Source organism: Tupaia chinensis, unplaced genomic scaffold (assembly GCF_000334495.1).
Source record: "Tupaia chinensis unplaced genomic scaffold, TupChi_1.0 Scaffold000309_1, whole genome shotgun sequence".
Classification (NCBI taxonomy): Eukaryota; Metazoa; Chordata; class Mammalia; order Scandentia; family Tupaiidae; genus Tupaia; species Tupaia belangeri.
The window spans coordinates 2,061,538-2,072,240 of NW_006159800.1; the positions used below are offsets into that span (position 1 = coordinate 2,061,538).

The 10,703-nt window shown below is 38.5% G+C and overlaps 1 pseudogene; it reads right to left on the bottom strand.

Moving 5' to 3' along the window:
* LOC114008212 (40S ribosomal protein S3a pseudogene) overlaps positions 1–9,454 on the bottom strand; it is a 44,337-nt pseudogene extending 34,883 nt beyond the window's left edge.
* Positions 9,455–10,703: the final 1,249 nt, after the last annotated feature.

Genomic DNA, 10,703 nt, shown 5'->3' on the forward strand with positions numbered 1-10,703 from the left:
GGCATCCTTGTCGCCCTCATACTATGTCAGTAGCCCCTGTAAGCATTGCTTCCTTGCAGATTCTGCTTAAGGGACCTCTTGAGGCAAGAGAGAAGGCTGGAGCACAGAGAAGGCACTAGAGGAAGTAACTGAAGTCCAGGAGAGTGAGAGGTGGGTGAAAGAGCCACCCTCTGTGCTTGCCAAGGTGTACTTCTTTTTCTACCCCTGAAATCCACCGTATCAGGCCAGTCTATTGATGGGGAGAGGGGGGTTCTTCCTCTGTGGTTTCATCTACCCTAGCTGCACTGCCATACTGGGAAACAAACATGTCTTTCCCCCACCTTAGCTGTAAATTCCTGTAGCAGGATCTGTACCTCTGCCCCTTGTTCTCCATCATAGATTTTATGGAAATTGAGGGCTTCTTTGTTCATGGAAAGAAGGAAGGAGTAAGGAAGAGAGGAAAGGAGGGAGGAGAGCGAGAGAAAGGTTGAATCTACATCTATTTGCTCTCTCTACCTCGTTCATCTTTCAGTTCCCACCAAGGAACACAATCTCTTCATGTTGTGTATTCTGTGTCTAGAAATACCAAAGATGAGGGCAGCTTTTCCTCTTCCTGGTAATTTTATCTGAAGTGCCTCCAAGTAATGTTTCATCAAATATAAAGACACTCAAAAAACCTATGGAAGAAAACAAAACCTTGGCAAAAGTTTTGTTTTCTTTTCCCTTCAGTTACTCATATAATGATCAGTGTTTGACTCCAGTTGGCAGTTTTCACTATCTGAACACAAAAATGTCACATTTCTGCTGCTTATTTCAAAATAAAGTATTTTAATTGTAAACTGGAGTCCCTCTTATTCCAACATTGCAAAGCCAACATGTTCATAACTAGAAATAAAGTCTCTTTTGAAAAACATTAATAATGATTCAAATATGAAGTGTGTTTGAATAATTTTATTTACACATAGTTACAAGTATTCTTTGGGAATACCTAAATGTTATAAAGGTAACAAGTAGAATAAGATTTGTGTCTAGTTTTAACTCTATAAAAACATATTATTGACTTAACAATAAATATGGCCTTATTTTATGCATCTGGATATAAGATGAATGTTCATTAAGAATAAAAGATATGAACTAATGTTATTAACTTACAAGTGCTAGTTAACACGCTCTTCTTTGTTTATTTTAGAAAAAAAGTGAGGTTGTTAATTATAAGGTAAATAAAAGAAAAAAATATATTTTCTTTATAAATATGGCAAATCCCTTGTAATCTATATTTGCTACAGCTTTTAACTTTAAAATATCACTTAAGTACATAATTACTTTTTAAACTATGGTTAACATCAAGAATGCTGCTTCAAATCACCTAGATTTCAGTAAGGCCAAAAACTCTACTTTCTCAGATCTCAGACCTTAATATCATAAAGGCACTTCATAACAAAGGGAGAGCATCTGTTCTTTAGGGCGAATAAAATGATCATACATCGATAATTACACTTGCCCACCACTAACTTGTTAAACCAGATTTCTCCCAAGACAGCTATTTCAGTCAGCGTCAACACTTGCCAAAAAATATGTTTTTCATAAACAGTACATTGATGTAACTTTCCTCTAGGTAATTCTGCCTTGTTTCCTTAAAAACAAGAAGGGAAATAAAGAATAAATTATTAATTATGTAGTTGAGGGCTACCCTATAGCCTAGAAGTTAAGAGAGCCAAATCTCACATGGCTAACTGCAGTTTAAATCCTGGCCCCAGAAGCTTTTAAAACATTTGCCAGAGGGACCAGCAGTTGGTGTAATGACTATGTCGCTGAACTCCCATGTAGTCAACTGTGGTTTGAGTCCCTGAACTGGTGGCTTAAACTCATGCCAGGCACGTGTGCGTGCGTGTCCAAGATCCCAAGAGGAGAATGAAGGAGAAGGGATTGTGGCGTGACCATTCCAATGGAGGAGAAGGGATTGCGGGGTGGCTCCCCCCCAGGGGGTGATTTCTCTTTCTGTCTCTGTTTCTCTGTCTTTCAGGTGAGTACACGCATCCTGTAGGAAAAAAAAATTCTCAAAAAAAAAAAAAAACATTGCCAGGTGTATGTGTTTGTTTGCCTCAAATCCTGACTGGACAGAGAAATGGAAGAAAAAGAATTGCAGCATGACCATGCCCCATTAGGAGGTGTTGTCTTCCTTTCTTCCTTTTTGTGTCTATCTGTCTCTCTCAGGCAAGCACATATACCCTCTGGAAATTTAAAAAAAAATAAATTTGAAAAAAAAAATTAAGACCAAAATAGTGTAGTGATAGTGAACTCAGAAACTCTGGAAGAGGAGACTTGAGTTTTAGTCCATGCTTGCCTAGAAACCTTGTAACTTAAGCTTCACTGTACTCCTTTTGCTATACTTTATTACTGATGAAATAGAATATAAGGATATAAGACCCTTTCCTATGAATCTATGTTCTTTATGTGTTTAAGTTGAAGTTTTTTTGTTGTTTGTTTTTTGGGTTTTTTTTTGAGATTTTTTGTTATAGGGTGCTTACACTCGTTGGAGATAAAGAGAGACAGAGACAAAAAGTGAGAAATCACCTGGGTGGGTGGCCAAGCCACAAACCCTTCTTTTCCACTCTCCTCTTGGGATTTTGGGCATGCACACACACATGCCCGGCATGAGTTTAAGCCACCGGGTCTAGGACTCGAACATTAGTCGATTATATGGGAGTCCAGTGACATAACAATTATGCCATACGCTTGTCCCTATGTGTTTAAATTGAAAAAGAAACTAAGTTTAAAAGATCAATTTGGGGTGAGTGAATTGTCATGAATGAAAGAACAATGACATAATAGTTTGATTTACTGACCTGGTCAGGTCATAAATTATGGTGGAGTGGACTAAAGCTGAGATCATGTCATTTGTGACCTGAACAGGGATTATGGGAGTAGAAGTGAGTAATGAAAGACAGACAAGAGCTTGGTTAGGGACTGATGACATGAGATATAAAATGTTTTTATCATTCTGAATATATTCACTGATGCTAGTGCCATAATTCTGTAACTGATCATAAATTGGAAACATTTTTTTGATAACTTAAAGGTCAGGAAGCAATTTTATAAAAAATTGGCAAACATACCCAACAAGTAAAACTTCTTAAAGAAGTTTGTGTGTGTAAACAATAGTTTAAAAACCCAAAAGAGTGAGCACACACTTTGGTATACTGGAAAGCAGTTCATGAAAATTCCATTTTTTGATGTCTTCCCCATACACACTAGGAAGTTTCTGTACATAGTCAGGTCTGTGCAATACATATTCATTGGCCTGAATAAAAGGGTAGAATAGAATGGTCACTTGAAATCTTTCTCATGTTTTAGTCAGAAAACATCCATACATGTTGGTATTTGTTCTTGAAGATACTATTTTTTTTTTCTTATTTTAAAAGAGATTTTTACTACAGGGCGCATGTACTAGCTGGAGAGACAGAGACACAGAAAGCATGAAATCACTCCCCAGAGGGGCTGGACATGCTGAAATCCCCTCTCATACATTCTCCTTTTGGGATCTTGGGTATGTACCTACACACCCAGTGCAAGTTTAAGCTGCCAGATCTGTGACTCAAACTGTGGTTGACCGTGTAGGAGTCCAGCCGACATAACCATTACACCATCTGCTGGTCCCAAAAATACTATATCTTAGTAGACATCAAGAAAAAGAATGAAAGCAGATGACAATGGTTACCTCGCTGGACTCCCAAATGGTTGATTGCAGTTGGAGTTCTGGACCCAGTGGCTTAAACTCACACTGGACATGTGTGTGTTTGTACTTATTCAAGATCCTAAGAAGAGAATGGAGGAGAAGTCAATTTCCTAAGAAGAGAATGGAGGAGAAGGGATTGCAGCCTGGCCATCCCGCCTGGGGAGTAATTTCTCACTTTCTGTCTCTCTGTCACTCTGTCTCTCCAGTGACTGCAAGCATCCCATAGCAAAATCTCTCTTAAAAAAAAAAAAAGAAAAAGAAAAGATCATCTACAAAAATTTAATTATGTATTACTGTTTTTAGTTCCAAAAATACATATCACAAAAAAGTCAGGATTGCACTATTATCATCTAATAGATGAGAAGGAATCTATGTTTGTAGGATAAACAATAAATACCTTGAGTTCTCTAGCATCCTCCTAAAAAATGAGAGGAGTTGAAATGTCCACACCAAGGAAAATAAGACATAGTTAACATCAATAGTTTATATAAATTAGGAAAGTTGAATAAAATATTCAGCATAAACTACCCACAGATAAGGAATTTACACACACACATACATACTCAAATATGCATGCATATGTGTACTATTTATGTATGATGTTGTTAATGACTATGTCATACATTTTATTAATGACATGGACATCTTACTCCTGTTTTAACAGAGAAGAGGCAGTTTCTTGGATGCATAGATTAGGAATTTTCATTCCCATGCTTCCTTTCTCAAAGCACGAGTACCTCGACTGAGCTATTTCATAGGTCAGGAATTTTCATTCCCATGCTTCCTTTCTCAAAGCACGAGTACCTCGACTGAGCTATTTTTCTTATTGCTACATACATTTTTTGCTTGAGGAATTTACTGGAAAGTGGCTAATATAAGGTTGAGACATACCTGATTTTAAGATGAGGGTACTTGATTCAGTTAGTGTCCCACAGGGCCAATGTAGCAACATCACTGCCAACTGAGTTCTCAACTCCTACATGGGGAAAGTGCATACATGGAAACTACACTCACTCCCTCCCTGCCTCCCTAATAGGGCCTATAATGTTGGTGGCTTCAATATTATGTTCAACTCCAACGACAGTTACTTCCTGTAGGCTTCTTTTCCAACTACCCTTGAAGTGTGCTCATAAAGATACTTGCTACCAATTGTTAGCCTAATAGTGGCTCATATCATATCCCTATTCAGACCACCAAAGCAATACATTATTTAAATAACATACACGTTATGGAATAAAGAGAGATAAAAGTCACCCTTAAGAGTACTTAGGGAAGTCTAGCAAAACATAAGAAGGTTATAATTTTTAATCCAAGCATAAAAGTCTGTGTCTTTTGTCTTTAGAGAAAAGCTTCAATTCTCAAGCTCCACAAATAGCTTTTTATCTAAATAATTATTTATTGTATTTTATTTATTATTACTTCATCGAATCTGACGAGTGAGTGATGAGAGAGAAAGAGAGAGAGAGAAAGCAAACCACCAGGTCCGGGATGCAAACAGTGGTCATTCATGTGGGAATGTCCAGCACCTTAACCACCATACCACCTGCTGGTCCCTACAAATAGATTTTTAGGCAAGTGGATTTTTTGTTTTTAATTTTCCAGATGCAGAGAAGCTCAAAAGACTTGTTCAAAGCTGACATGAGAGGGGGGTGAAAAGCCAGGCATGCGAGCACTATTTTCTATGTTGTAGTACTACCTTCTTGAAAGCAAAGGCTAAGGGCTACGCAGTCCTCTGTACCTGTCTCCTTGTGCCTTTCCCATAAACACGTTATTACGGACATATTGTTATACAGAGAATAGCAATTTTGACACCCTGCAAGGTGTTATGGAATTTACTAGCAATCTATGATAAAAGCCCTGCCAATTCCAAGATGTGGACCTCTACCTAGTCTATTAAACAAAAAGAACAACAAAACAAAACAAAAATCTCCCCTAAATAAAAGGCTTTTTCTTTCTGGTTAGTCTAAGTGTATTATATTGATAAAATTATATTAATGAAGACTACCCATAACTCTTACCAATTTTTACTTTCCTATAATTTTCTCTGCACCTTTCAAGGTAAATATGGTCACCATGATACTGCAGTTGCAGTAATCAAGGCTCAAAATAGTGCAGTGTTTTGGCCAAGGTCAGAGGCCAGGAAATCGCAGAGCAGGTGTGAGAGGACTGCATGCAGCTGGATGGCCAATGCCTCTCGATGGGTCAGAATTGACACCAAGAGTCATTCTTGCTCACAAAGATTAGGAATAAACTTTATGACAGTTTCAACAACTTAAAATACTCAGAATATTACATATTTCAGTGATTTATTTATCTTTTTCCATTAGAATATATGCTCCACAAGGTTGGAGATTTTTGTTTATTTACTGCTGTGGCTTCAACATCAAAAAGAATGCCAGACACAGGCACTTGACAACTATTTATTGCCTGAATAAATAATAAGTATTAAAATTAGCAGAGCAGCTGCAGTGGTACAGTGGTGACTCAACCATGGTGATGAGGTCATATGAAAAGGCCCTGAATTCCGTTCTGAATTCTCCCTGTGTGCACACAGTATGTCTGCTGTGCTCATGAAGCAGGCTGGCTGGGATTGGGGGTGGATCATGTTGTGAAGACCCTTTTGGGGCTGTCCCCTCCCTCTCTCATGAAATAGATAAGTAGATAATCTTTTTACTTTTTTTTTTAAAAAAAGGTTGAAATTAATAATAATTCCTAATTACCTGAGGAAAGCATGTAATTAGAGCATGTGGTTTTAAGATATTTTGATTAATTTTAGTTTGTCTCCTTGGTAGAAGAAAACAAGAATCCACGAAAACCTTAATCTTCAAAATACTAAAATCCCATTATACATGGTTTTGGATTTACTCATCTAGGCTGTATTTCAGACACCCAGATGAAAAATCTCTTAAGCCTTGATTAATCTCATTCTTCATGACGGCAGACCTAAAGCATGACAGAATGGCACATGCCACTCTTAAAAGCTAGCTGTGTTGAAGTAACTCTCCCTATTCTCTCTGTGTGTCTTTCTCATTTTTCTTTATTTTATGAATAGATCTTTCAATATACTTGTCTAATTTTAAGAATCACTTTGGTTCTAAACTTAGCCAAGGATCATTATAGACAAGCAAATTTGAGAACCATTCGTTTAGCTGACTCATAAACCTTTCTATGATTTTATTTTCTACCTTCAGAATCTTTCATTTTCTACACTGAGACTAATGTCCTTTCTGCTCAAGGGGAAAAAAGTCTAAGATCAATGCACCTGGAAAGAAAGGCTGCCGGAAAAGTTTCTTTGCACAGTCTCCCAGCTTCACAAGCTAACTTTTCCTTCCTCTGTTGAAAGTCTGTGTGAGGAGCAGCCAGTGGTATAATGGTTAGGATGGCTGGATTCCACATGGCCAACTCTCTTGTTTGAGTCCTGAACCTGGCATCTTGAAAACTACCCTGAATTTATGTGTGTTCATGCCAAAAATCCCAAAAGGAGAAACGGAGAAGGGATTATGGCCTTACTATCCCCTATAGGGAGGAACTCTTTCACTTTCTCTTCCTTGTTCTCTCTCTCTCTCTCTCTCTCTCTCTCCAGTGAGTGCACATGCCCTCTAGAAAAAATTAAAAATAGTCTGCTTAAAAGACTGCCAAGAAATTAGAGAAATCAAGACATTTTACCTATTACCTGAGTCTCCCATTTCCAGCTTTCTTTACTCACTGATTAGATCTTCAGTGACCTTCTCTACCTAATAAACCGTAATCTCAGAAGATGATCCATTACTGGTTACTTATCCTCTCTAGTACTGAGTCAGTATGTTTCCTCCTTTCCTTCATTATTTGCATGTAACCTTATCTCAGTTTATAAAATAAAATTTTAACCCCAGTTAAATAATTTTAGTCATGCGAAACAGCAGTTAGCGTAATGGCTATGTCGCTGGACTTCCACATAGTTGACCGCGGTTCGCGTCCCGGACCCAGTGGCTTAAAACTCACACCTGGCGCGCATGCGTGTGTGCCCAAGATCCCAAGAGGAGAATGGAGGAGAAGGGATTGCAGCGTGACCATCCCCCCTGGAGGGTGATTTCTTGCTTTCTGTCTCTATGTCCCTCTCTGTCTGTCTGGCGAGCGCATGCGCCCTATAGCAAAAACCTCTTAAAAAAAATAAATAAGTTTAGTCATTACAGGTTTAAGGGGGGATTTTTACTTACAGTTAAGTAAGAACTTAACATTAAGAACTTTAAATAGAGTCAACTCAAATTGTACAATTAATACAGTGTGGGTTTACTGTGAGCCACCCATGGTCAAACACACTCATAAAAGCTGTGGACATAAATGTACATGAACCTTGGTCTCATATCAAGGAGTTTCCTATCTGGGAAATTTATCATTCTCTATTTAAGAAATGACCATATATGCCTATCCATTTTCCTCACATCCTTAATTTATTTATTTGTGTATTTATTTTTACAAATCAGACTTTTTATTTGTCATTATTAAAATTGTAAACAGAGGGAACCAGCAGTTAGCGTAAGGGCTAAGTCGCTGGACTCCCATGTAGTCGACCGCGGTTCGCGTCCTGGACCTGGTGGCTTAAAACTCACGCCGGGCGCCTGTGCGTGCGTGCCCAAGATCCTGAGGCGTGCCCAAGATCCCGAGAGGAGAATGGAAGAGAAGTGATTACAGCATGACTATCCCCTCTGGGGGGTGATTTCTCGCTTTCTGTCTCTATGTCTCTCTCTGTCTGTCTGGCGAGCGCATGTGCCCTATAGCGAAAACCTCTCAAAAAAAAAATTGTAAAGAGAGGGACCAGCAGTTAGCATAATGGCTATGTTGCTGGACTCCCATGTAGTCGACATGGTTTGAGTCCCAGACCTGGTGACTTAAACTCATGCCGGGCGCGTGTGTGTGCTTGCCCAAGATCCTGAGAGAAGAAAGGAGGAGAAAGGATTGTGGCGTAGCCATCCCCCCTGGGGTGTCATTCCTTGCTTTCTGTCTCTCTGTCTCTGTCTGTCTTTCTGGCGAGCACACGTGGCCTATAGCAAAAACCTCTCCAAAAAAGAAAAGAAAAAAATTGTAAACAGATTCCTGGGCTGGTAGTTCATATCCATCCACTCGTTCAAATTTAGTACCTGTGTTATCCCAAATAACTTTCCCAGAACTACTACTTTCGACATGAAGTTCCACGAGTTTTCCCAGTGCAAACTTGGGCTGCTTCAGCATTTTTACTTCATCAATTAAGACATCATGGAGAGGACGGATGGCCTGGCTAACCTTTCCTATGTCTTTTCCAATGCTGGCTGGAATCAGATTACTGACCGCTTGTTCAGAATCATCTGACTATACCTGCTGGTCATGGCATCCATCATTTTCTTCCAGATATGGAAGATCTGCTGATGCTGAGCACAAGAGGTCTTCTGTATCTGATTGCTGAATTTTTTAGTGACGCCAACACAGAAGAGACATGACAAGGTACCATCAGTAGTCTTGACATCAACATAAGCTTAAGTCATGGTCTACCATTTTTTTTTTTTTATCATGGAACACATTGTGTAACAGGTAAGATGTATGCCATGGAAGTTAAACAGTTTTTATTCTGAAAATCCTCAGCAAGTAGCTTTAATTTTCTCATTGAAGCATCATTATGCAGATCTGTAAGGCTCACTTGAAACATTTGGCCCTTAAGGCTGTCAGATACAATTTTGGTTTTTGAGTCCTGGAGACTAATATTTCCCTAATATTTATTATATTGAACAATTAAATGCTTTCGAATCATACTAATCTCGTTAAGAAAATGGATTAACCACTTCTTGGTTGCCTTTTATAAAGCATTTGCTCTTGCCAACCACCATGTTGCTATTGAGAGAGACAAAAAGGCCCAAATTTATTTATTTATTTATTTATTTATGTATTTTATTTTACATTCAATCACTGTACACCTTTACAGTGTAGAACATGGTTTTTCCTGGCATGAGTACAGGGCATCAAGTCAACGACATTTTCATATATATTATCATCAACAGATAACTTTTTGATTTTGTATCTATTAAATGTTTTGTTTGTGTTTTTCCTGATATCCTCTCTTCCACTCCCTAATACCCACGCCCTGCTTTACTGTCTGTAGTATATACAGAGGCTCAAATTTATTTTAACATTCTAAAATATACATGCCTAGTAGGTCTTCTCCTGTTGTTCCTCTCCCCCCTAATAGGACATATGGGACATGCATATTTTGTTGTCAGGGATTCTGATTTACTGTTTAATCCTTCCTTGCAGGTCATTTTAGGAGAACACTAAGTTTCTGAATTTAAGTTTTAGAATCTATAGATTTTAGCTCAAATTCTGGCTCTTTTATTTTTAGTTGAGAACTTTTGAGCTCATTATTAAAAGACTTAAAACTTCAGATAATATAGTTACACATTATACAAGGATGATGATATTTATTGCCACGTGATCTCACAAGGTATGAAGAGAGACTGATCTCATTTGTAAAATATAGTGGCTAGCGATGCATGTCCATATCCTTTGTATTATTTTTTTTGTTGTTAGATTTTTGCCTTAGAGTACGTGTACTTGCCAGAGAGAAAGAGATAGAGACAGTGAACTGGAAAGTGAGAAATCACCCTCTGGAGGGATGCTGCAATCCCTTTCTCCTCCACAGTCTCCCAAGATCTTGGGCATGCCTGCACACATGCCTGGAGTGGTTTTCAAATGACTACTTCCAAGACTCAAACCATGGTCAACCTTGTGGGAGTCCAGCTACATAACTGTTACACCATCTGCTGGCACCAGCATGCCCGTATTTTTTGTCTACCTTTCTTCTTCTTTCAAGCTATTCTTCTCTCTCCCCCATTGTGTTTTAAGAACTTTAGAGCTGAAGCAAATAGTGGTGGAGGGATCAGGGATGCTGTTATTATATTGACTATCCCATGAAATCTACTCAACCTTGTGCTTTTGTTTCTTTTTGCTTCTCCCTTGACTTCCTAAGTGCCAGGACCCAAAC